We start from the raw sequence: 27283 nt of genomic DNA, 5'->3' as shown, positions 1-27283 counted from the left end.
AGCAGCTGTCTGGGTGGTGTGAGATGAAGGTGCTGCAGTTATCTTTAGTACCTTGCACTTCATTACGGTGCTCTGAAAATCTGACTCTCGTAGATGAATAAGACTTTACTTACTTGTCCAGCACTAAGTAGTGGTCGAAGGCACTTTGGCAGGAGGGCTCCTCAGCTAGCAGGGGCCACCTCTGGCCCTTGACGGCGGCCATCATCAGCAGGGCTCTCAGCAGCGGCCAGCAGCAGTCACCCCCTATCTCGGAGGAGAAGCAAGCCGGGATACCAGAGCAGTCCATGAAAGAGGAGGGGGGAGGGGGCAGGGAAAGGACAGTGAAGTGAAGGCGTGCAGGGAAGACGACTGAGGGCCCACGAAGGAAGTCCGGCTCGCAACAAGAAAGCAGGATGAGGCGCCGAGGAGTCTGGGAGTCTCCAGATGTGCAGGGGTCAGGGTGGGCACTCGCTCATTACTTATCTCTAGTCTTAATCCCTCCTTCTCACCTTCCTTAATCCTTCCGCTTTATGAGCGGTGCTAATTCCTCTGAGGCGCACACACTCTGAAATCAGCCTGTGGCGATTAGAACAAATCCGGGGGTCCAGTCTGCCCAGAGACTAACCCTTTCTACCACAAGCACTGGATGCAGGTGGCTCTTACGAGGAAGGCTGCAGCTGCCTGTTGCCTTCCTTTTGCTGCACGAAGCCCTCCAAAGTCCCAGATGCAGGAGCCCGCCATGTTTTTGAAAAACCATGGAGCCTGACATTGCGACGCTGCTGGGTGGAGTTAGTGATCGGAGAGGTGGGGGTGTGACTTTCCTGATTCTACACTCCCTGATTGACGTGAAGCCCTGGTACTGCAGGGCTTCACTGTAAGACGCCCGGGGCTAATTGTATCCCCGCGGCATCAGGGGGTGGAGACTGGAGCACATGTCTATGTTTTTGCCGAGCTCATGACATCACAGACCTCAGGGCTGTGCGATCGTGAGCTCGGCAAATACTGAAGACCTTGTCACTCAGCGCCAGCATCACTGCAGACTGCCTCATCGCAGAGTGAGTAGCAGGCAGTGTGCAGCAGCCCTGGCCCTGAGAAAAATAAACGATTGAATGATGGGTGTTTCTACTGTGTACATTGATTCACTGCTTAACATAAAACAGTGAATAAAACACGTTGCATTTAGTTGGCAGTGCCAAATAAAGTAAAGGGGGCGGAGCTCCGACGCCCTCAACGAGAAACCGCCACTGCTTACAATGTCTCCCAGTTACAGTAGTCCTAATTCCTCATACGTTATTTTCGGCGGAACGCTATGGGAGAGTGATAGGAGTCTTCAAAACTATCTATAAACTTCCGGAGACCCATCCCCGTGCTTGCCATGAGCACTCAGTCATACACAAGTACGGGTACAGACGGCACCCCATAGTAGGCGGATAAGCTGCAGCATCAATCAAATAATCATCTAGGTCATTGTTATAAAAACTAAAGAGGAAGGGGGCCAGCATAAAGTCTCACATGACCCCTTTTTGGATCTTTATATGTAGCTTACTCTTCTTGTTTGTCCAAAACCCAATACTTCCTTCTATATCCACATGCAGCTGGGAGAGAGGGTGAACCATTTTGGGATTGGCACTTTTGTTTATTAACATATTCCACAGCTTCCCCCTTGAGACATTATCAAAGGCTGTGCTTAAATCAATAAATGCCAGTAAGAGACAACCCTCTTTGGTGGACACACATTTACTCATATCTAGATGTAGATTCAAGCATTTATCTACAGTCCCTAGGCCCTGCCGGAAACCATATTGTGCAGATAATTAAACTGCACTTCTCATGTGCCCAGTTTTCAAGTTGATCCAACAAAACTCTCTGTCCAGTACTTGGCTGGGGAATCAATTAATGATAATGGATGATAGCAATGGAAATCACTTCTGTCCCCCGTGTGGGACAATTGTTGCCCTAGACCATGGTTTAGGGGTATCAGCACAGCTTGCACTCCGAAGCATATTCAGCAGTATTAGGGCCCAAAGTGCCAAACTGTCCTTAAAAGGGTCAACAGGCACCCATCTGGTACCAGTGCTTTGTTGCTTGGGCATCTATTCAGAGCCGAGATTATGTTCCCAAGGGAGATTGTTAGCTCTTATGCACCTCCTACACCAATTGAATCCTCAATGGCGATAATCTTAATGGGTTCCAGTTTATTAGATTCATAGAAATTCGTAAAGTGTTTGACCCATACATGTTCAGGAATGGTCCCCATACATGTTCAGGAATAGTCCCATCTATGCTAATTACGGAGCTACTTGAAAAGAAAGGTGCATTGACTTCCTTCCAAAATTGAGACGCATAATTCCTTGCACAGGCAACAATAAGCTGCTCCTAAGCCTCCCTTCTGATCTCTTCTTTCCTTAACCGAATGACTTCTTTATAGAGCGTCCTACAGTTTCTAATTTCTAGCAGAACCCTCAGCAAGCTTTTTAGAGCTTGTATGAGGCTAAGATGAGTTGGTGAGCATGAGTTATCAAACCATTTATTGTGCCTCTGGCATGGTGTTGCTTAAATAGTGTTAATTTTAATTTCTCAGTTGGCTTCTTACAAATTTTGGCAAAGGCCCCTAGTACCAACCCCAGATCTGGTTCAGCACTGAGACAAAGCTCAAAGTGCTCCCTCTGATTCTCCACAAGTTGGGCTAAGAAGGCCTTTGGTTCGTCATCCCTCCATTTATGGCGCACACCCCTATTTCTCATATATCCGATGTGGCAAACCATCCCATTCATAGACACCAAGGGCGGCCGTAGTTTAAGGCCTAAAAAAGGTAGGTTATGGTCATTCAGAAAACTCTTTACAATTTAAACGTACACACCTTTCTAGCCCAAGCCTTAGATAGTGTGATAAAATCAATTAAGGACGTCCTTCTGATAGAGCAAGATTTCGCATCGCGACTTGCTCGATTCATGAACCTCGAATCGGTTGTAAACCTCATAACAAAGATGTACGTTTTACTAATATCTTTATTTTGAAAATACGTGTGTGGTAGCGAAGCTTGCCTATGTGTTTTACTAAATATAAATAACCGTTGTACCTAAAAATGGCCGCTGCTTGTATTTCTGTTTCTGCGCATGCGTTAGGCATAGTAACGGGACATGACGCAGTCACAGTTTGAGAGGGAAAGGGTGCGCATGCGTAATAGCCTAGAAAGGCCGCTCAAACATAACCATGTGGTGAAGCTCGTGCCTTTGCTCTCGTGTCGTTAAGTATTGCACTAATATCTAATTGCATAGTATATTTTTATAATGATAAAACTGAAGTACGAAATCATGACATGTAATACATTCGTTTATTTCCTGTGTTTTAATTTGTTTTCGCTTACTTTTCATGTATCGCGGGAAATGGGGGTCCAAATGGGTCGTGAGCCTTCTTGAAGGTCCCTTCCGCGCATGCTCATGATGCGAGGCAAGAAACAACCTTGGACAGTGGAACTCAGCCAGCTGGCAGCCACAGTCAAGATGCTCATGAGAAAGCCACCTCTGACCCAGGAGAATGGGAAAATGTGTTCCCTTATTGAAACAAATGTATATATTCATTGTTTTCTGTGACACTTTTCCGTGAGAACCCCAATCTTGCTAGGCGGCACCTTAACATGCAAACTAAGTCTTGAAATAGTCTGTTCTGATTGGTGTGTTAACCAAATCCTACCTTAGGACCAATCGAAATTGGGGATTCTGACACTTTGCAACATTTGGGGGGTGGTACCCTGTCCCAAAACAGTATATCTAGCCTAGGTTCACCTAGGGAATTTGTCCGATTTGTCCGAATAGCTGACCTGTCACTGACCCAACGCACTCAATAGGTGACTAAAGATACAGAGCGCTGCGGAGCACTCTGTCCGAAATTGACCATAGACTAAGGTTTTACTAAACCTTAAAGTGCTGGCGGAGCACTTTGCTGGGGAGTTCGCTAACCCAATCGGGGTTCTGACTGATAGCTGCAGAGAGGGTGGAGCGCAGGCGTTGCTTCCGAACTGCGGGTGCTGGTCGTGTCCTGGTGGTCCTGTCCTGATCCTAATCTGGGTTTCCTGTCCTGTCCTGGGGTGTCCATTCTGCACCTGCTGTCCCGTTGATGTCTATCCTTCCTGGGGGTATTTCCTGCCCTTAACTGACCCGTGGCCAGGGTTGGTTTTCACACCAGTCTAGGTAAATATCTTGCTGAAATCTCTGAAACCGCACCTTCCTATTTTCTGTCTTTGCTTCAATAAAGACATACCCTTTGCATATGTTAATTTTCCATGTTTTTCTCCGCAAATCATTGCATCTCATTAAAGTCATTTTTACATTTGCATTTCATAGCATGTTCCTATGTTACCCTACCTTTTAGAAATCATTTTCTCCATTGTTTCTCCAAATCGTTGATGTGGTTTATAATCTTCTCATAGAAATCTGACTAAAGTAGTTCCTAGATGCATAGTGTTTCTCTTTTCTCACTCTTCCTATAGATGTATAGGATCTCTGAATTTTTCCTTAGTTTAAACACTTCTCCAATAGTATAACCCTAATACGTGCATAAGTTTAGGAATGTCCATTATTAGATCTCACTTCTGAATCTACCTAGTATATCCCTGTCTTCCACTTCTCATATTTGCATTCATAAATGTTTATTTTAGCATTTGTCCTATATGGATATGTTATTTTTGTCATCTTAGTTATTGATTTGTCTGCTCGCAATAAATGGTATGCTCACTGAATTTGAACTTTAGATAAAGGTTATAAAAACTTCCCAGTTGTTCGTGGTCATTTCATGAAAATTAAAAGTACAATAAGTGAGGTTTTGTATTTTGCTGCCTTTCCTTTTACAGCTAGCTCCCTGACCCATCGTGGTCATAGGTACCCATAACGATGGATGGTAAGTTGGGTACACTGGAAATAATCGAAAGGGACTCAATGATTATTGGTAGTAGATTGTAAGGTCATCTGATCCATGTATATATAGTGAATTGGAGTATATGGGCCCGAAGCCAGAGTGGCGAAATTATTGGTCGGGTGACCTGCGATCTCTATCAGTAATTTTCTGGTAGCATCGAGGATGGTTAGGGAATAGTTAAAGGTTAGGTAGATCTAGTTAGTCTAGCTAAGTCGGATGCTGCTATAAGAGTAGGCGTTTCAAGGGAATTGATCACTCACTTGAAAAGTGTTTACTTGGAAAAAAATTATTATGAAACGTTTTAAAATTGTTATTCTTGTTATTATACTGTTATATGTATTAATCCATTCGTACGTAAAACGTTTTTTATGTTGTTAGGAATCCCCGGGGAATTGAATAGCGAGTGGTGAATAGAATCCATTCGTTTGAGGTCACTGGCTTTTAGGAAAGTTGGTGCAGGTTAGGCAGAACTGGAAGCACTAACTAGGGTTTTTTCTGAATGTATGTTTGAATAAATGTTAGCAACGAGGTTCATTGGTGAAAATCCTATTGTGGCATAACCTAGTGAGGGTCACATCGGAAGAGTAGCAGGTTCATCGGAGCTCGGGTGAAGGCAAAGGGGTTCGCTGGGGAAACCTTAGGCTCGGATATATCCCGGAAAGGTGGATGAGTCTAGGGAAGTAACAGGTTCTCTAATACTTGAGTGAAGGGTAGGCAGAAGAGATCTACCCGTAGTGTGAGAAAAGTAAATGGAAGTAGTTTACTTGCAGTGAAAATTTCTTTCCTGTCTAGACACTTGAGCACAGTGGCGAATGTGTATTCGTTGTGAATTAACCAAGCACTAAGCACTTTAGAAAGTAAGAAAGTTTCCGTTACCTTGTAAAGGAGGGAGTCAGTCGCGAACCTTCTCTGACGTCACTCTGTGCCGCGCTGGGATTGGTAGACGCAGCGGGCGGGTAGCGGGGCTGGAATTGTAAAGGAGGGGTGAGCGCCGAAGCGTGAGAACTGTCTCGCGAAAGGGCCGCGCACCCATTGATCGAAAATATTTTGAACTCGTGCATTTTATTGGCCGCACGAAAATAAAAGACGCATTTTGATTGGAAGCGATTTTGTAAACAAAGTCACTCGTAGGAATCGTATGTGGCATTCGTATAGACCGCATACTCGACCCGATCCACGGCATATGGGATTTGAAAACGATCAGTGGAAAGGTGTTAAAACCGACATTATGTACGGAAATAAGAGAAAATTGCCCCTTGTAAATAAAGTAAAGAATTTTTTCAAAAAGGACAAACCAATTAAAACTAGAGAAGGTGTTGTAATTCCACCACCAAATACTCCCGCATCTTTCATGATGTTCGATAAAGGGTACAACACATGTGTATGGTTGGAAAATTGGGCGGAATACACAAAAGATGACGGAGTATTGGCTTTTCCGTTAGACGGAACATTTAACAGCAGAATTCTATTTAATTTGAGAACCCGAATGAATGATTTACATCCCGACCTAGATTAACGCAGTACGAAGCACTAGAGGAATGGGAAATCGAGGCTTTCGAAAGGGATAAGCCACGGATGGATAAAGGGTTAACAAAATTTTATCCAAAATTGAAGCAGGAAGCCCGCGCCAAGAAGATGAAACAGTGGAGACAGAATATGATTGTAGAAGGGCTGTTTCCAATGATGCCAGCATGTGGCCCTCCTACAGGGGAGAAAAAGGCAGAAAAATGTAAACATTGGGTGCCCATTGGAGAGTCGGATGATGAATTGTTAGATGACATATTTACAAGAAGTCCACCTCCTTATAATGAAGACCGTAGACCTTCTAGTGAGGGGGAAATTTTCCGAAGACCTCCTCCCCCGGAGGAGGCCAGATCTGCCAGTGCAGGAGGGGGTTGCTTCATACCGCCCTACCCCGAAAATCTAGGACCTGTAGAGAAGAGGGATATTTATCCAAAGATACCCGTTAGTGGGGAGGCAAGATACTCCCGTGAAAAAGATTTTTGCTCTCGACCTCCCTACGGAGGTGAAGCAAGACCCTCAGGTTCAGGGATGCCGTTCCTACACCCTCATTATAAGGAGGAACCAAGATCCCTAGGCACAGGAAGTTTGTTCCCAAGACCTAATTATGGCGAAGGACCAAGTGAAACACATCCCACTGCCCCGAGTTATGCTCCCACTCTGACCCCGCAGGTGTTACATGACAAAACCTTAGAGAGAATATTGGAAGAAAAGGAGCGGGAGGTTCTAGCAAAACAGAGAGCTGAGATCATTCAGAAAATCTCCCAGTTAAATACCAGTCCTGAAGCCTTGACAATCCCAGTAACTATCGGACCGGTGGTTCCGTTGTATGGGGACCGTCAAAGGAGTCCGAAAACTCCAGTCATTACTCCCGTCATGGCACAGCCAAGACCAGAGCCCTTAATTGTAGATGAACAGACAAGTGAGGGCGAATCTGAAGTCTCACTATTGGATCTGCCCATTAGAAATACAGGGAGAAGGATGCCGAAAAGACATAATCCTTTCAACACGAGGGAGATTCAAATGGAATCAACTTCGGGTACTAAAAGTGTCACGTTGGTGACTCCTGAGGAAATCGAAAGATGGAGTCAAGAATTAGAGAAACAAACGCCACAGACGAAACCTTTAGATCTCTACAAATTGAGAGTAGAAATAGAAGAACTAATGGCAGGAAATGTAGGATTAGACAGATTAAATACCTACTCTGAAGAAGAGCTGCTGTTTATTTGCAAAAGTCTTACCCGAAATGCCCGAGTACTCCATGAAAAATTGACAGACACGGCTGCTAGCATGGGAATAGATATTTCAAAATCGAAACCTTTGCAGAAACCCTACAGAGCAGACTTTTCAGACAAAGATTTAGAAAACCTGAATGTGTCAGGAAAGAAAGTACAGGTCAAAGAACTATTGACAGTATTGCAGAAATGGGGAGATGTAGAAAGATGGAAAGCCAGATGGGCTAGGAAAAAAGACGAGGCCAGGACTAAGCAGGCAACTCCTGAATTTGTTCTAAAGGAAGCTGACAAACCAGAACAGTTATGCCCTATGCGCGAAGTGCCAGGTGGAAAATATGTACACGTTCCATGGTCCAGACAGGATATTGTGTCCTTTACTAATGACTTCCCAAAATTACGCGAGAAGCCCTTGGATTGGTACCGACAGGTAGAAAGGTTTGTAAAAGTACAGAAATGCCTGTGGAAGGACCTGGATGGGTTCTTCGACATAGTGGTCCCTGTAGATCTGTGGACCGAGTGTAAAATCGCCATAGCTTGGCCCAGTGAGGAATACCCGAGAGATTCGAAAACAGGAGAACCCTCTAAAGAAGTGATGAGACAAGCATGGGTACCAGGATACAAACTGTTAAGCATTTCTGATGATTTGGTACTTGAATACTGCAAGCAACTGGGTGACCAAGTACGTTCTATCTCTCGCCAGATTGGGGCAGACGCCGTCGCCAACCCGACAACCCCAGTGCACAAATTGGTTCCGGGTGACTGGGTTAAAATAAAGAAACACACTCGTTCGAGTTGCCTTGAACCAAGGTGGGGGAAAAAGCGCCAAGTAATCCTGGTAACCACGACAGCGGTGAAGTGTGCAGGCGTTCCCAAGTGGATCCATGCCAGCCATACCCAGAAGGTGATACCAGACGAGGAGCCTGGAGCTGAAGGTTGTCCAGCTGAGGGGTCTGCAGACGTTGGTCCTGAAGTAGCTGATGACGAACAGCCGAGCACCAGTCCAGTTGAGGGTCCTGTAGACGTTGGTCCGGAAGGAGCTGATGACGAGCAGCCGAGCACCAGCCAAGATGATTGGATACCCCTAATTGATCTCATTGAAGACCCAATCAGAACAAGAGAACGAATCTACGAAGATAGAGAGTGGAATAGAGAGGTTGAGTCAGGCGCAGGCGAAGACCCTCAGATCATTGAGATTCACATCAAGTCTGAGGACGAAGGAGAAGGTCAGACAGGGACAGATCAGGTGATTGACACACCTCCACTAACTCCTGAAATCGAAAAGGGAGAGACTAGAACTAGTGTAAAAGTTCGAGCAGAAGAAAATCAAGGGATCGAAGTGCTTGAACAGGATCAGTTAGAATTAGAAGAACGTGTTCAGGACGCAGAAACAGAGACATTCAAAAGCAAAAACCAAATTTCACCTGAACCAGGCCAGCTCAGTAACCAGGCAGAAGAAATAGATACAAGACCTGGGACTAGTCAGACAGGAAGGGAAGAAACAGAAACCGAAGTGCCACAGACAAGTGAAAACAAAAGGGCATTAGAAGAAAGCCAGATCACAGTGCCAGCTAAAAGACTAAAGAAAAAGAAACACATTGAGCCACGATATATTAAGAGGCTGAGACTGAGAATAAAAACAGTACAAGAGAAACTTGCCGACAAAAGGAAAAGTCAACGGATTGCAGAACAGCCTGGGGATAGCTCCAAAAGAAGAAGTGATCGAATAAAAAGACTGAATGAAAAATATCAGGATCCTGAATGGACTTACCTGATTTTGGAGAATTTTGAGGAACTTGATATAACTGACGAAAGCGACGAAGATCAGGTTGCTGATTTGTCTGCCGAAGAAGAAGAGCTCACCTGAAATTGCACAGAGTAAGCTACCTGTGTAAAGTTACAAAGAGGGGTTGAAAAACTTCTTCTGAGCCAAAATGTCTGATTCACGAATGAATGGAAGGCCTAGTCGTAATTGTTGCAAAACATGCTGCAAAGTATGTATATGTAGTGTAGTTATAGTTATATTAGTTTGGATAGGACTAACAGTTTTCATTCCCTTTATGGTAAGCAAAAATACTAATATCGACCCTACACAGACTACTGATACTGAAGAACTGACAACACGAAGTGTAGAAAGACGTGAAAAAGCACTCAGACAAACAAAACGAGACTTAGAAGCATCAGATGAGGAAGGACTACATTACCATGGAGTTAAAAATCAGACTCATTTAAATGTTTTCGCAAACCTGTTAGTACACTATTTAGAGACTATGGAAATAGAGGATTGCTATGTCTGCATGAAGCTACCTACTTCTGTAGCTGAAGGCATGACTTACCATCACTTGCCCCTGACATATGGAATTTCCTGTAGTATTTTAGCAAGCTTGTTTTACAAAAGAGGACCGTTACAGTACTATTACTCTAACACTGACGTGATCTTTTCTGAACTTCCTATACGTGGAAACCTGAACCCTGTACATACTAAAAGTGACGTTACACGTTATATGGGAGAATACTTTCTGACTATAGGTACCATAGACCTAAATGACGCACACAGGGACAACTTGACCTGTTCATTACATGAACAAGAGAAAATATTTTTAAACATGGCAGAAAAAAGAAGGGAGAGTTTCCAAAGAAAGGCAAATGACAAAAGACAGAAAACACCAAAATGGGCTGAAAACATGGAAAGCGCCTCAAATGGCGAAGCAGGGCCTGCTTTGTTGCTGGATTTCGAAAAGAAAGGGAAACTCTGTCTTCACCGCGAGAAGACTAGTTATTATAATAACATTTTCATTGGTTCCAGTCAATGTGAGCACAATTACAAGGTAATTGGAGGTTGGGGTTTCAAAAATGGGTCAGAACCTGTGTTTCCAGGAATTTATTATATATGTGGAAACAAGGCTTATTTCAAATTGCCGGATCACTGGTATGGAAGCTGCTACTTTGGCATTGTTTTCCCGAAAATATACCATGTGAATAAAATTGCTGGAAGCAGTGAAAACACTAATGGCTTAGTGCGTAGCAAAAGAGAAAGCGTAGGTGAAATAATGGGTAGTATTTTTAGTGCACTGATACCTGGAGTGGGAGTGGTTCTGAACACTCACAGAATTTGCAAATTGTCCACAATAGTGGATGTGTTGTCTACCGACACGGCTCATGGATTTCTGTTGGTCAATACCGAAATGGTTGCGATCAGATCAATGGTTTTGCAGAACAGACTTGCTCTTGACACTTTGTTAGCAAAAGAGGGCGGAGTCTGCCGGATGTTGAAGGCGCAACATTGTTGCACTTACATTCCGGACAAAAGTGTACAGCTCAAAAGATATGTGAAAAATATTACTAATTTGGAAAAGGAACTTAAACCACTCGAGGTTGATAGTGCCTGGAAGAGACTAGTTGATGGTCTCTCCAATGTAGGTCATTGGTTTGCTAGCTTAGGTAGAAGCTTACTGTTTAAGGTACTGATGCCAATTGGAATAATAGGGTTTATCCTATTTCTCATATTCGTCTGTTGCAAATGTCGCAAACACACAAAAGGGTATCGAGTGAATACAAAAGGAGTGAAACGGAGTGTGGATGAACTCGAATTAGAAGAAATGAATAATCAGATTTACAAAAGGGTGAAAAATTCTCACCCTACCAAAAACGAAAAAGAGAAACTGAATAGGCTGTTGGAAGAAATAGAAATGTACAAAGTGTGAAAGGAAAAGTTGGCATCTGGTTCCATTATTTTGTGATGATAGTAAATATCATCAAAGAGGGGATTGATAGAGCAAGATTTCGCATCGCGACTTGCTCGATTCATGAACCTCGAATCGGTTGTAAACCTCATAACAAAGATGTACGTTTTACTAATATCTTTATTTTGAAAATACGTGTGTGGTAGCGAAGCTTGCCTATGTGTTTTACTAAATATAAATAACCGTTGTACCTAAAAATGGCCGCTGCTTGTATTTCTGTTTCTGCGCATGCGTTAGGCATAGTCACGGGACATGACGCAGTCACAGTTTGAGAGGGAAAGGGTGCGCATGCGTAATAGCCTAGAAAGGCCGCTCAAACATAACCATGTGGTGAAGCTCGTGCCTTTGCTCTCGTGTCGTTAAGTATTGCACTAATATCTAATTGCATAGTATATTTTTATAATGATAAAACTGAAGTACGAAATCATGACATGTAATACATTCGTTTATTTCCTGTGTTTTAATTTGTTTTCGCTTACTTTTCATGTATCGCGGGAAATGGGGGTCCAAATGGGTCGTGAGCCTTCTTGAAGGTCCCTTCCGCGCATGCTCATGATGCGAGGCAAGAAACAACCTTGGACAGTGGAACTCAGCCAGCTGGCAGCCACAGTCAAGATGCTCATGAGAAAGCCACCTCTGACCCAGGAGAATGGGAAAATGTGTTCCCTTATTGAAACAAATGTATATATTCATTGTTTTCTGTGACTCTTTTCCGTGAGAACCCCAATCTTGCTAGGCGGCACCTTAACATGCAAACTAAGTCTTGAAATAGTCTGTTCTGATTGGTGTGTTAACCAAATCCTACCTTAGGACCAATTGAAATTGGGGATTCTGACACTTTGCAACATTTGGGGGGTGGTACCCTGTCCCAAAACAGTATATCTAGCCTAGGTTCACCTAGGGAATTTGTCCGACTTGTCCGAATAGCTGACCTGTCACTGACCCAACGCACTCAATAGGTGACTAAAGATACAGAGCGCTGCGGAGCACTCTGTCCGAAATTGACCATAGACTAAGGTTTTACTAAACCTTAAAGTGCTGGCGGAGCACTTTGCTGGGGAGTTCGCTAACCCAATCGGGGTTCTGACTGATAGCTGCAGAGAGGGTGGAGCGCAGGCGTTGCTTCCGAACTGCGGGTGCTGGTCGTGTCCTGGTGGTCCTGTCCTGATCCTAATCTGGGTTTCCTGTCCTGTCCTGGGGTGTCCATTCTACACCTGCTGTCCCGTTGATGTCTATCCTTCTTGGGGGTATTTCCTGCCCTTAACTGACCCGTGGCCAGGGTTGGTTTTCACACCAGTCTAGGTAAATATCTTGCTGAAATCTCTGAAACCGCACCTTCCTATTTTCTGTCTTTGCTTCAATAAAGACATACCCTTTGCATATGTTAATTTTCCATGTTTTTCTCCGCAAATCATTGCATCTCATTAAAGTCATTTTTACATTTGCATTTCATAGCATGTTCCTATGTTACCCTACCTTTTAGAAATCATTTTCTCCATTGTTTCTCCAAATCGTTGATGTGGTTTATAATCTTCTCATAGAAATCTGACTAAAGTAGTTCCTAGATGCATAGTGTTTCTCTTTTCTCACTCTTCCTATAGATGTATAGGATCTCTGAATTTTTCCTTAGTTTAAACACTTCTCCAATAGTATAACCCTAATACGTGCATAAGTTTAGGAATGTCCATTATTAGATCTCACTTCTGAATCTACCTAGTATATCCCTGTCTTCCACTTCTCATATTTGCATTCATAAATGTTTATTTTAGCATTTGTCCTATATGGATATGTTATTTTTTGTCATCTTAGTTATTGATTTGTCTGCTCGCAATAAATGGTATGCTCACTGAATTTGAACTTTAGATAAAGGTTAAAAAAACTTCCCAGTTGTTCGTGGTCATTTCATGAAAACTAAAAGTACAATAAGTGAGGTTTTGTATTTTGCTGCCTTTCCTTTTACAGCTAGCTCCCTGACCCATCGTGGTCATAGGTACCCATAACGGTGGATGGTAAGTTGGGTACACTGGAAATAATCGAAAGGGACTCAATGATTATTGGTAGTAGATTGTAAGGTCATCTGATCAATGTATATATAGTGAATTGGAGTATATGGGCCCGAAGCCAGAGTGGCGAAATTATTGGTTGGGTGACCTGCGATCTCTATCACTTCCTCTACCTGGGTACGTTACATGACTCAGGATTTCTTTTGCAACTAAATCAATACTGGGTATGAGTCCATGTGTCTTCAAAAGCCTATTCACTTTGTCAATACTTGGGTTATGATCAAAATGTGAGATGCCTTAAAATTCATTGTCACTAGTAGGATTCAAAAGAGGACCGTTACAGTACTATTACTCTAACACTGACGTGATCTTTTCTGAACTTCCTATACGTGGAAACCTGAACCCTGTACATACTAAAAGTGACGTTACACGTTATATGGGAGAATACTTTCTGACTATAGGTACCATAGACCTAAATGACGCACACAGGGACAACTTGACCTGTTCATTACATGAACAAGAGAAAATATTTTTAAACATGGCAGAAAAAAGAAGGGAGAGTTTCCAAAGAAAGGCAAAAGACAGAAAACACCAAAATGGGCTGAAAACATGGAAAGCACCTCAAATGGCGAAGCAGGGCCTGCTTTGTTGCTGGATATAGAAAAGAAAGGGAAACTCTGTCTTCACCGCGAGAAGACTAGTTATTATAATAACATTTTCATTGGTTCCAGTCAATGTGAGCACAATTACAAGGTAATTGGAGGTTGGGGTTTCAAAAATGGGTCAGAACCTGTGTTTCCAGGAATTTATTATATATGTGGAAACAAGGCTTATTTCAAATTGCAGGATCACTGGTATGGAAGCTGCTACTTTGGCATTGTTTTCCCGAAAATATACCATGTGAATAAAATTGCTGGAAGCAGTGAAAACACTAATGGCTTAGTGCGTAGCAAAAGAGAAAGCGTAGGTGAAATAATGGGTAGTATTTTTAGTGCACTGATACCTGGAGTGGGAGTGGTTCTGAACACTCACAGAATTTGCAAATTGTCCACAATAGTGGATGTGTTGTCTACCGACACGGCTCATGGATTTCTGTTGGTCAATACCGAAATGGTTGCGATCAGATCAATGGTTTTGCAGAACAGACTTGCTCTTGACACTTTGTTAGCAAAAGAGGGCGGAGTCTGCCGGATGTTGAAGGCGCAACATTGTTGCACTTACATTCCGGACAAAAGTGTACAGCTCAAAAGATATGTGAAAAATATTACTAATTTGGAAAAGGAACTTAAACCACTCGAGGTTGATAGTGCCTGGAAGAGACTAGTTGATGGTCCCTCCAATGTAGGTCATTGGTTTGCTAGTGAATTGGGGTATATGGGCCCGAAGCCAGAGTGGCGAAATTATTGGTCGGGTGACCTGCGATCTCTATCACTTCCTCTACCTGGGTACGTTACATGACTCAGGATTTCTTTTGCAACTAAATCAATACTGGGTATGAGTCCATGTGTCTTCAAAAGCCTATTCACTTTGTCAATACTTGGGTTATGATCAAAATGTGAGATGCCTTAAAATTCATTGTCACTAGTAGGATTCCTGCTTCTCCCACTGAACATGCCCTGAGGAGTGTGAGAGGCAAAAAGAGCCCATTCTACTACTGAGTTCAGCATTTACAAGCCTGTACATTTAACATAAAAAGTTGGCCAGCACCTGGAATTTGTATGTGCTTTTGTGATTTTTTTTCTGATGCTACTTTTCAGGAAAAATTCTTCTGTAACACACTACAGCTGTAAAATTGTGGCTTCTAGAAGCAGTTACTTAGAGAAGGCTATGAATAGGCCTAGGCATTCAGCTCTTGACTGCCGCTACATCTGCACCTTCCTTTATCAATCCAGTCACACCCAGGCACGTGTCCATAACTATTTAGCCATCCATGTACACTCCCACTCTAAGGCATCCATTGACGCAGCATTACCGACACTGGTGCATTAATACATTCACCAATGTGTGTCAGTGCACGGTCAGTGGCCCCATTGTGTTGTGGCCATACTTTCCTCAATGCACCAGACTTAAACTCGAAACAAAATGGCATAATGTTCTGGGACTTGACTCTTGACTTTCCCTGATCCCAGCATAGCCATGACAATGCAACCTATCCCCAGATTTCTCTGTTTCATGGAGCTGGGGAAGCTTTTATTTTCTCTGCCCTCAAAATGGGGAGATAACGGCAAGCATCCATCTTTTCACACATATCTTTTCATCCATGCACACATGCTTTCATCTTTCCAGCTATGCACTCGCTCACACGCATGCATTTGCACCCTCTCTCTTCAGCCCGCCAAACCCTTAGTAGCCCAATAGTCCCATTCTCCCAATGCAAGGACCTAAGCATTGGCTTTCATTTGTTATTTTTAGATATTGCCTACAGCCGCCTTTTAGCTATCTGTGCGTAAAAGACATTCTGGGAACCATATCAAAAGCTTCCAGTGGACTTTGTGCCAGGCCATTGCTAATCATTAGTTGCCTGTCTAATCGCGTGTTGCTTGCTTCTTAATTGATGTCTTTTCTTCCTCTCGTGTTTGTCATTCCCCTGGAAAATAGCTTCTTTACAATCGCTTTGACTGGATGACATCTATCCTTCCACTGCTTACATTCATATAACTACTTTTTTACGTCTTAGCCTACCAAACCGCATAGCTGTCTGGTTTGCTAAAGACATTGGGGACATTCAGAAAGTTGATCCAGGAATGCATTCCGCCCGTTGCTTACCATTAGCTGTGTGGTTTGTAACTCACATTTTCTGTTTGCTGGCTTTGTTTTAGGCTGTCGGGTTTGTCCCTTCCATTGCCAAAATCTTGTATACTGTTTTTCCACATACTTGCTTTCTGTAAACAAGCTTTTATATCTTGTTCTTATCTTGTCACATTTGCTGTGCAATCAAAGACAGAGGTCAAATGTTAGTCTTTTTCTTCCAGGGAGCTTGGTGTTTATTTTTCTTTCTCTGATTTACATGTGAGTAACCTGTGCATCCCTGTTTCCCAGGGCTCTCATGAAAAGTGTAAGCAAATTTTGTGTGCAGGGGTTTGAGTGGGATGAACAAACTGGGGGGGGTCCCTCGTAGGGGCAGCCAATGTAATTATGAGCGTGGCTTAAAACTGTTAAGCTAAAAATCTGTACTTCGCATGGTGTGCTGCCCCACTGGTATTGTGCTTCTTCTGTCATTGCCTCCAGATATATAATACGAGTGACATTAAACCTACAACTAGCTAGGACCATAGGCTTTTTCAATTGTGGTAAGTTGCATAAGATAAATAAGAACAAACTGCAGCATTTTCATTATTATATACAATGAAAACATAGTTGATTCAGAGATGTGTTACAGGTAGGAAACACTTAGAGGGCCTGTTTCCGTTGGTTGTATGTGCTTGGCTTGGGGGTCATTTTGCAAGCAGAACAGTTTGAGGATTGGGCACATTTTTTATTTGAATCTAATGTTTTCTTCACATTTGTGCTTCAAAATACTATATTTGGATCCCCCTTTTTTCAACAATTTGCAGTAAATATGTGGTGTAAAACCCACATACCCCCCTCCCCCCACCCTCCTTTTCCAGTTCGGGCTCGCACGCTTCGCTCGCTCGCTTCTTAAATTGGGGTACAACATTTTTCGCCGTACCACTTTCTAAATCCACCAGCCGCCACTGGTAGTTCAGGAGGACCAATACATTAGCTGACTGGCAGTACGGTGGCAGTCAGCCTGACGTAGGGTCCTGGGTCGGGATATTTTATTCATTAGGACATGATTTCGAGTTGTGTGGTAACGATAAGAAGCTGTATATTTACGGAACAGGCCTGCAGTATCTCGAGTGATCAGTGATGTAAACAAGGGCTCCGCGTAGAACTGTTAATTCTGACAACGCTGACATGAACTTTCAAGATTTCCCCTTGACGACTGTTTACACAGCCGCAAGTCAGCAGTGAAGCAAGTGTTCCTCCACGGCTGTGTAGGCCGAGACCTGCTTTGTTTTCCTGTGTTGCTTTGGTAACGAGCTCCTTCCTATCTGGGTGAATCAGCCACCCATTAATGGAATGTAGGGGAAATAAAGGCACACTGCTTGTTTGCACTTCACAAGTACGAGTGCAAGTTCAAACACTTCAATTAGGAAGTATGCTTTTGACTTAGATCAATCCCTGTATGTATGCTATCACCATATGAATATCAGATGTATTGGTCTGTACGATAGTTTACACCAATAATAATTTAAATAGTACAATTTTTTTTATTGACATTTTTTAGAGTGCTATTCATCACATTGCAGTGTGTCAGAGCACTTTGTATCACAAGCACATATTGTACATTGGCAATATATCATACAGGGGTATATATCAATGCACAGAATGAGTTACATAAAACAGGGTAACAAGTTGTGGGAGTCACATATCGTCCTTCATAGCTTACTGTGCTACATTAGAAGGAGTACAGTTTATGAACTGCAAGTAACAAAAGGATCTCTGTGTTAAAAGCAGTAATATTGGGGCGGATAAACGCCATAAAAATGACCATGTTCCCAAAATTACTTTATTTGTTCCAGGCGCTTCTATCGACCTAGATCGCGAGCTCCTTCCCACGCTCCGTTCTCTTATCACTAAATTCATTTGGCAGAACTGAAGGGCTTGTCTTCCATTTCATACACTACTACTTCTCCCTGTACTACAAAGCAGCCCAATTTAGGGTGGTGGTAGAGTGGTCCATGAGGGAGTCCGACAAACATTGGCTCCACATGGACAGGGTGATAATGGAGAGGTCGATCTGGAACGTGCTGTGGAAGCAGAAAAAAGACAGGACGGCCAATGCTTACTTTAGCACCCTGACACTAACCACCCTTAAGGTTTGGGACGAAGTCACGAGGGTTGGGGGCTGGACTTCTTTCCCTTCGTCATATACCCCTATCCACTTCAATCCAGACTTCCCCCAGCACTACGAGAGGGCCCATTTGACACTTGGAGGAAGGATGGCTGCATGATGGTCTCTGACATGTTTCACAATTTTGACAGGCGTATATTTGAGAGTTGCCAAAGAGAGTTTCATGTCCCAGGCAGCGACCAATTCCAATATCTCCAACTCAAACATTGGGTATCCCAGTCTTGGATAAGAGAAGCCACCACCAGAGAATGTACCCCGGTAGAACAGTTGGAACAGAGGGTGGGCAGTATGGAAGGGGCGATTTCCCCTCTCTATGCTTTGCTGCTTGCTACAGTACATGCGCCATGGGCGCGCTACATGCCTTTTTGGGAGCAGGTGGTCGGGAGGGACATTACAAATGAAGAGTGGAAACACTTATGGTCGGATATAACCAAGAGCAATCATTCAGTGGCCTTGAGAGAGGCCCATTACAAAACCCTTTTTGATTTGTACCTCTACCCCACTAACCTAAAAAGATATTTCCACACATCTCCAATCTCTGATGGCAGGGCTGCGGCCTTCTCGGGGATTTCCGCCACATATGGTGGGATTGCCCTACTATCCGAACCTTCTGGGAGGAGGTCCTAACACACATTAAAGACATGCTGGGCTACCCTATTCCGACATCCATTGAGGGAGTGCTCTTGGGCATCAGGGATCCAGACCTAGAACATCGGACAAAAGCAGATAAGGCAATAATGTGGGCCTGTCTAGGGGCGGCCAAGATGACAATTGTGGTGGCTTGGAAAAAGAGGCACCAGCCTTGTCGTTGTAGCACTCCCGTTTATGGGGAATTCTCACTATGGAAAGATTAGCAGAGATTTTCAGCGATGAATATAAACATTTTGAATATAAATGGGGCCCACAGGTTTCCTTTCTCTCACGCGGACTACCCTCGGCAGTGTGCCCGCCTTCTGTACGAGCCATGCACCTCTTCCAGTCCTTGATTAGTCAGGGTACAGGTCCGACTATGTCCCTACGCACATGAGGTGGTCCCGGGCGTTACGGAGTACTAGTTGAGCTAGAGGAGGGCCCTATCATAAAGAAAAACTCTTGTCTGACCTATATTGCTTTGTAAGTGGCCTCCAATAGGCTGATACTCAAGGCAGGTACACAGCACAGCACTTGAACAGACTGATTATTTCAAAAAAGATACATTTATTTTCTTAAGTGTACAAAATATTTTTTTAGAGGTTTTTTATATAAATAACTTTTTTCGTTCTTATCAATACAATTGAACAAGAATATACAATTATTTCTTGTTGTTAATGAACAATAAACAACATGTCATTAATCACAGATACAAAGCTTGTAATCTCTACATCATAATATTGCCTAAAGGACAAAAACAGAGTGACATATACACTGCAATAAATACCACCATAAAATGCATTAACTATGACCCCACTGACAAGCATCCATCAGTCATACTGACCAGTCAAAACCCTCTTATACACGCAACACATTCACACACAGAAATAAATAAAATTATCGTAGGGAATCCTATTCTTTCAAATGACATACACCCAACCATTAATTATGTGGTATGACTTAATCAAGAAGTTATCCACTGGTGTGTTGTCATAGACAGACTTCCCATATGGTTGGTCAACGCACGTTTCGGTGGGTTGAGATTATTACCACCTTCATCAGGACCTTTTTAATAAAGAAGGAATCTCAAAGGTGGACAGGGGTTCTCTTATACAATAAGGAATGCTTCTTCCATCTGAGTTGAGACCAGTAAAGCTTTGGAGCCTATTCAAGGAAGTTGCAGGACCCGACCACAGCGGTGCAATCTGGAGTGGCGGTAAGATAGTCTTAAAGAACCGCAAAGTCACATTCTGCCCCACTGAGAGTTTGCTGATATAAAAAATTTGGAAGCACGCCACAGCAAAAATACTAGGCAGAGGCATATTTAATAGAAGAGTGGGATATGTTCTTCATATTCGGAATAGCTTTACTGGTCTCAACCAGTATCGATTTGATACTAAGATGAAAGAAGCATTCCTTAGTGTATACAAAGCAATATAGGTCAGACAAGAGTTTTTCTTTATGATAGTTGCTATTTCCTCCGTGCTCTTGGACCTTATAGTGTATATAGGGGATACCTTTTTTCTTATCTAGAGGAGGGCTCTATCCTTCTATCTGACACAAGTCTAACTACTCATCATCACATTTTAGAAGAATCACCACCACCAGGGAAGGGGCGGGGTGGGGGTGAGGCTTGGGGTTTGTTTACAATACTTGTTTGTGTTAGTAGCCTAACTGCTTGATGTAACAAATTAGACATGACTTGAATTGAGAGAGGAAGGTGTTGGAACTTCTTAAAAAAGAGAAGCTGAATCTCCATTAGATGTTACTGCTTAAATGAAGTTCTGTATCTTTTCAATACGTTGTATGTCACTTAGAAGTCATGCTGAATAAAAAGATCTTTGACAAAAAAAATCAGAAATACATTTACCTATCTACATAAAATAAAAATCTGTCATTTGAATGTAACACAATGTGCTTTGTAGGAGACGCATTAAACCTCCATGTTACTTTGAGTCAAAACTGTGACTAAACAAAACACTGATCTCTCCAGAAAATGCATTACCCACCATAAAAGATTTTACCATTATTATTATTCTTTCTGATTTACTAGGCACACAAATCTCTACAGCAGATGACGCAGCCTCATAAAATATTTGAAAATTCGGTTTTTGCAAGCATTTAAGCCAGAACAGATTTACTCTCACGTTACTTTTTTTGCTAGCAATTGCTTTGTGGCAGAGTGTTTTTTTAAAATAAAAGTATAAGTTGACTGTCAGGCTGCTTTTTTTGGCTCAGTACAGTGACCCCACCCCCTTTTCATTGCCACACCTTGACCCCCAATTTATGGGTTAATAGAGAAAAGTTTTTCCAATTCCAGCACTGCTGTAAAGGATCACACATAGTAATATTAGTAAGGTTGGAAAACTATCTTAAACAAAGGTTTAAAAGAAGGATGTGAGCTGGTGCCGCACCTTTTTAATCTATTTGTGTCTGATCTGGCACAAAGGCTCAATAAAATCAATTCTCACCCACCGCATCTATTGAAACTATCATTATCACATCTCTCATATGCAGAGGATATGTTGCTAATGAGCCTAAGACTGGAATCCGAAGATCTCTCAAGGAAATGAGGAAATATATTTTAATGAATAAATTAGAAATTAACACATTAAAAACCAAGACTATGCTCATCAGCAATCATCCAACTGCCAATCAGAACATATGGCTAGAGGGTTATCAGCCAGAGGAGGTAACTCGTTATAAATATCTGGGGTTCTACATGGACAACAGACAAAAACCATCAAGCGCACAAAACGTATATGACACAGATAAATAGTGCACTAACATTCGCCTTCAGGACCCTGGAAAAAAATTGAAGGGCATGTCATATAAACCTTTGCTCGTAGTGACTTCAGCCAAAATTCTCCCGACAATAACGTATGCCATCATCGCTTTACATGGTAAAGATTCTGATCAATGAAATAAATTATTGGTTTCAACAAGCATTTGCAATGCAATAGGTCTCGCATTATGAAAGTTTGAGCTATTGGTCTTGTAAATGACAATTTTTTTATTTATGTGTTGGTTTTGAAAATAGCTAAATTAATAGCTTTGTCATTTACAATGCCAATAGTTATAACTTTTGCAAATGTGACACCTATAGCATTTGTAATGCAATATGTTTTGTATTTACGTGACTTAGATGTATTGATATTACATATAACAATGGCTTTTAATTTTTTTAAATAATTAAAACTTAAATACAAGTGATTGTAATTTATAATGGCAATAGCTTAAACTTTTGTAAATATCTTTTGTGAAGATTATGTTCAGTGTATTTTATTGTGATGAAAATCCAAGAACAGAAGTGAAATATTAACATCTTTTTGTGACATTTGTAATAAAGCTTGAAACATTGAGAGAACATATTTGAACCAGTTGTTGTTGAATGGTTGCACAGATTGATGCTGTGATGGTGCTGAGTGGTGCTGTGGTGGTGCTGAGTGATTGGTGGTGCTGAGTGATGCTGTGGTGGTGCTGAGTGATGCTGTTGTGGTGCTGAGTGATGCTGTGGTGGTGCTGAGTGATAATGTGGTGGTGCTGAGTGATAATGTGGTGGCGCTGAGTGATGCTGGGGTGGCGCTGAGTGAGCTGGGGTGGCGCTGAGTGATGCTGGGGTGGCGCTGAGTGGTGCTGTGGTGGCGCTGAGTGGTGCTGAGTGGTGCTGTGGTGGTGCTGAGGGGTGCTGTGGTGATGCTGTGGTGGTGCTGAGTGGTGCTGTGGTGGTGCTGAGTGATGCTGTGTTGGTGCTCAGTGATGCTGGGGTGGGGCTGAGTGGTGCTGTGGTGGTGCTGAGTGGTGCTGTGGTGGTGCTGAGTGGTGCTGTGGTGGTGCTGAGTGGTGCTGTGGTGGTGCTGCGTGATGCTGTGGTGGTGCTGAGTGGTGCTGTGGTGGTGCTGAGTGATGCTGTGGTGGTGCTGCGTGGTGCTGAGTGATGCTGTGGTGGTGCTGAGTGGTGCTGTGGTGGTGCTGAGTAATGCTGTGGTGGTGCTGAGTGGTGCTGTGGTGGTGCTGTGGTGGTGCTGAGTGATGCTGTGGTGGTGCTGAGTGATGCTGTGGTGGTGCTGAGCCTGGCTGGAGACCAAAGTTTGTTTTATCAACCACTTGTTAGACAATTCTCCGATTTAAACAACACCTTTATTGAGCCAAGCACTGGACATCCACATGGAGTTGCCTAAGGCGGAGGAGGAGGGCTTTCTGACCTGTTTCACATGTCCTCCACTCCTCCCACAATCCTGGAATTTAGTAACCCACGTGCTACATTTAGGTATGAAGTCTTGGCGGGAAAGTTCCACCCAAAGCGGGCCTGGCTAGGGGTGTCCGTTCTCTTGACGCACACAAATTCTATGAACAGAACTGCTGCCAGAACAATCCACGCATCAGAGATGTTCAGTCTTGAGCACATAACACCACCGCCATCATTACACTGCGGGACACATCGAGTGCCCCCGGAAATGACTCATCAGTAATTCCTGTCGAGCACGATTAGCTGTGGCACGGGCGGAGGGGAGGGGAGACGGGTGTGCAGACATGTTCCCATCACCATACTACTGCAGGTGCAGAGGAGCAAGGATTTGGGGTAATTTAGGGAAAAAGGGTGGAATAATATAATAGAGGTCGAGGGGAGCGATTCATCGAGTGCTTTAGAGAAAGGGAAACAGGGAGTGACCAAAATAGTGTGAAAACTGGTGGAAACGCATCCTTGTTTATAAAAGGGGTGGGAGTACTGGTGTCCCTTTGCAGGTGGGCATCCACGCGAGCCGGACAAACTAAGCAGAGGTTTACTTTACTGTCCTCGAACAGCTGAGCTAGACGCGGCCATTAAGAATCAGGTGAAAAATGAAGGATATTTTCCAATGCAGCCTTTGCGTTCTGGTACTTGCTCTTAAATGGAATGCAAAACTACAAAGACCAGAATGCAAGGCGAAAAAAATGATTGGATAGTTTCCGTCGCCAGTCAGGCATCAAATAACTCGATATCACTGGTCAAATAAAATTCGATTACCAACGAAGTTTTTTTGAAAATGGGTTTCTCAAGCTCTGCCAGTTAGCTTTAGCTACATTTCAGTGACCTGCCTGCATCTGAAATACATTAAAGCAAAACAGTAAAAGCGTACAACAACACATTTCAGAGACATTGAAAAGTCCCCTTTCTACCGACACACACTTTTTAAAAGAACATCAGGTCCTAGAGAATCATTCATAAAAGAGTAGCAGCATCGACACTTACTCTCTGCAGCCAGAATGGCACTGGAGCTGATGAAAGTAGCCAAAAGTGCCCAGCGGATGCTGGGGCCGTGCGCAGCCATGGTGCCCGCGCTGTGTTGATGGCAGCGGCCGAGGTCCTCGATGTGTCCGCCTGTCCTGTGCGTCCAGGAGTCTGGGGGGTACGGGCTCTCTCGGGACGGATCGCAGCCCGCTGTCTTCTGTCTCTCGCGAAGGCTGAGCTTGCAGATTACAGACCCACGTGCCCCGCTCCCTGCCCAATGACACACTCCGCTCTGAGGCGGGCTGAGCTGGCGGGAGGGCGGTGTGACCTGCGGCAGGCTGCAATGAGAGCCTGATTGCACAGCCTGAGAGCTGTAGGGATGCTGTGAATCAGCTGTTCCCAGTACTGTGATGCACTCTGCGGGAGTCTGGAGCTGTCAGCCAGCTCGGCTTCCTCTGCATATTGTTATAGTGGTGATTTTGAATCAGAAATGCAGTACCACGAGTCCAGCAACAACTACTTTGTTCATGTTTAAGTCAACCCGTTCCATTTTAAAAACGTGGCCGCGAAATGAAAGTAAATAAACGCGGCCGCGAAATGAAAGCCTTTGATGCAGCAGTGGCCGGAGCGGATCCCTTTGATGTAGCTCACGGCCTGGCGGCCGTTAAAGTGCAAGCAATTAGGGGGGAGGAGAAGTGAGGCCAGCGCGCACTGTGCACGCTGGGGAAGCCTGTGGGAGGGAGGCTGATGGCTTTGATGTGGGGAAATGCGTGTGCTTGTGTTCACATGATTTCACGTGAACTGTTTGAAATCCGCCCGATGGTTTGAGAACTTATTTTGCCCACTAAAATTCTCCCCTATCCATTCCTGAGGAATGGGACAGGCTCGACCTAAAAAGGTCTTCCAAATACACCAGTCAGCTTCCCCAGCCCAGGTACGACTTGAATTTGGCCTCTTAAATGAAATGATAGGGAGAAAGTATACCACAATAATGCTATGGTATTAGCTGAAACAGAACACGGCTAACTCTCAACTCAACAAGGCCCTCTGGCCAGAAATGGAAAAGGATAACAAAATCACCATATAATCAATAACCTTTATAACACCTTAAAAATTACTTGCGGAACAAGAACCTGCCCTTTCTGTCCTTCAAGCAAGTGATATATAAATCAGCTAAATGTAATTCATTACTACGCGACAAAAACACGTTCAGTTTGAGCACATACAACTAGATGGTGATAAACAGCTACTAAACACTGGCCCCAGCACCCTACTTAAATATCAAATTTTTGATTCACTGAAAAAACAACTGATGGCCTTCCGGCTTGGGAAACTACCAACGATTGCGGACGAGCCAACTTGGATATATAACGGTCCCAAAACATGCCAACTTTGAGGAAGCAACAAAGAGACTTTATCCACATAATTTGTATATGTTCCAAATTACACATAGCACAAGTTTCAATGTTAAGTAAAGCCTTGACTCTTAGAGGAATAAGGACATGTAGAGCCCTATAATAACAGGGCTAGATCCTGCAAACCCTCGAATGAACTGTAAACTGATTACATTTTTTGACTCTTACGAAGAGGTCCTGAAAATTGAAATCCCATTGTCGAAGCAGAATGAGAAAACTACGAACCTTCGGAACTTCATTACATAGAATTTGCGAGTTTTAAAATCTGCTAATAGAAGCAAAAGGCACAGGAATTGAATAAGTATTATGAATTATAGAACGTAGAAATTTAATTTCGTAGCTCTTGCGAGTTTTAAAATCTGTTAATAGAAACAAAAGGCACAGGAATTGAATCAGTATTTATGAATTATAGAGCATAGACATTTTTTAATACAATAATAGTCTTCAGTATAGGGTACGAATTGTATTGAGGTAACACAATTATCAATCTAGGAATGTATTGTTAATAATGTTGACAACAATTTGAAAAAATGTAAAACCCACAAACTTTTTAATTATTTAGAGATTTTATTGTTCCTTTTTTTGCGAAATATTGTTAAGGTTTTAACTAACTAAACAATAAACATTTACTTACTATCTAAAATCTGCCTCATGTCTACTCTGTGAGTTTTCCCAGCAAGCCCAGTGCCAGAAGCCTGGCAGTAATCAGCAGGAAGAACGTAGGAAAATGTTCACCCAGAATGCAGTGCACCTAAAAACAGAAAGATCAACATTTGTTGCACACCATTTGAAAAGGTGAGCCCCCAGAATGTTAGTCTTTTTGTTCCTGAGCCCCTGGGCCTGCCTTAGCCCCCTCCTCTGCCTTGCCTTGCATTGAAGGAATCTGTAGCACACAATGTATAAGAACAGAAAGAGGAAGAAAGAAGCCAGGCAGAGATTGTTGGTGGAGAGGAGTCGGCTGTATCCAGGTATTCATTCCAACTCTTGGTAAGTACTACAAATCCACCCAGAATTCACCCCGTTCCACTGCAAAAGAAATACTGTGTTTGTCTTTCAACAAAATGCTGCCCCTGTGTTGTGGCATCTGTATGACATGCAGCTCGATCCCAAGGAAATGTTTCCAACTCCCAAGACTGGAGCCAAACGTACTATTACAATCATCTAAGCCCCAGCCTTGCTTGCAAACTATAGCTTCTTTACAAATGGCCTGGCTAAACATTAACAGAAAGAGACATAAAACTGGCAAGTAATTCATGCAACCAAATTTGCAAAGTTGCTTCACAATTTAAAATAAAGTGTATTTCGATAAAATATAGGAACATTTCATCATAGTATTTCAGATTACATCACTGCATTGAAAGACATTTACCAAAAGTGATAGCTTAAATTTTGTGTAAACTTAGAAACATTCATGCCCCCGCCCTGACAACAATACTATTAATAAACTAAGAGGCAGGTCAGTTCTCATAAGGAACATTATATTCTATTAAATCAGACACAAGAGAAACATTCTGTAGGATCACACAATTTGGTCTAGCGAGGAAGCCGGGATTTAAGATTTTCTGCTTTCACGTTGTGTTATTCTGCTACTAGATGGGGCAGTGTTTTATTCCTCCCTTTTTACATGAAAAGTAAATGATTCGTGGTGCATGAGGGTAGAGCATGTGTGGCCAGCAGAAGCTACAGGCAGGTCATTTGCCATGTGCACCTTATATG

Source organism: Lissotriton helveticus, chromosome 5_1 (genome assembly GCF_964261635.1).
Source record: "Lissotriton helveticus chromosome 5_1, aLisHel1.1, whole genome shotgun sequence".
NCBI classification, from domain to species: domain Eukaryota; kingdom Metazoa; phylum Chordata; class Amphibia; order Caudata; family Salamandridae; genus Lissotriton; species Lissotriton helveticus.
The sequence above is the reverse complement of the archived record's forward strand: the minus strand, read 5'-3'. Positions refer to the sequence as shown.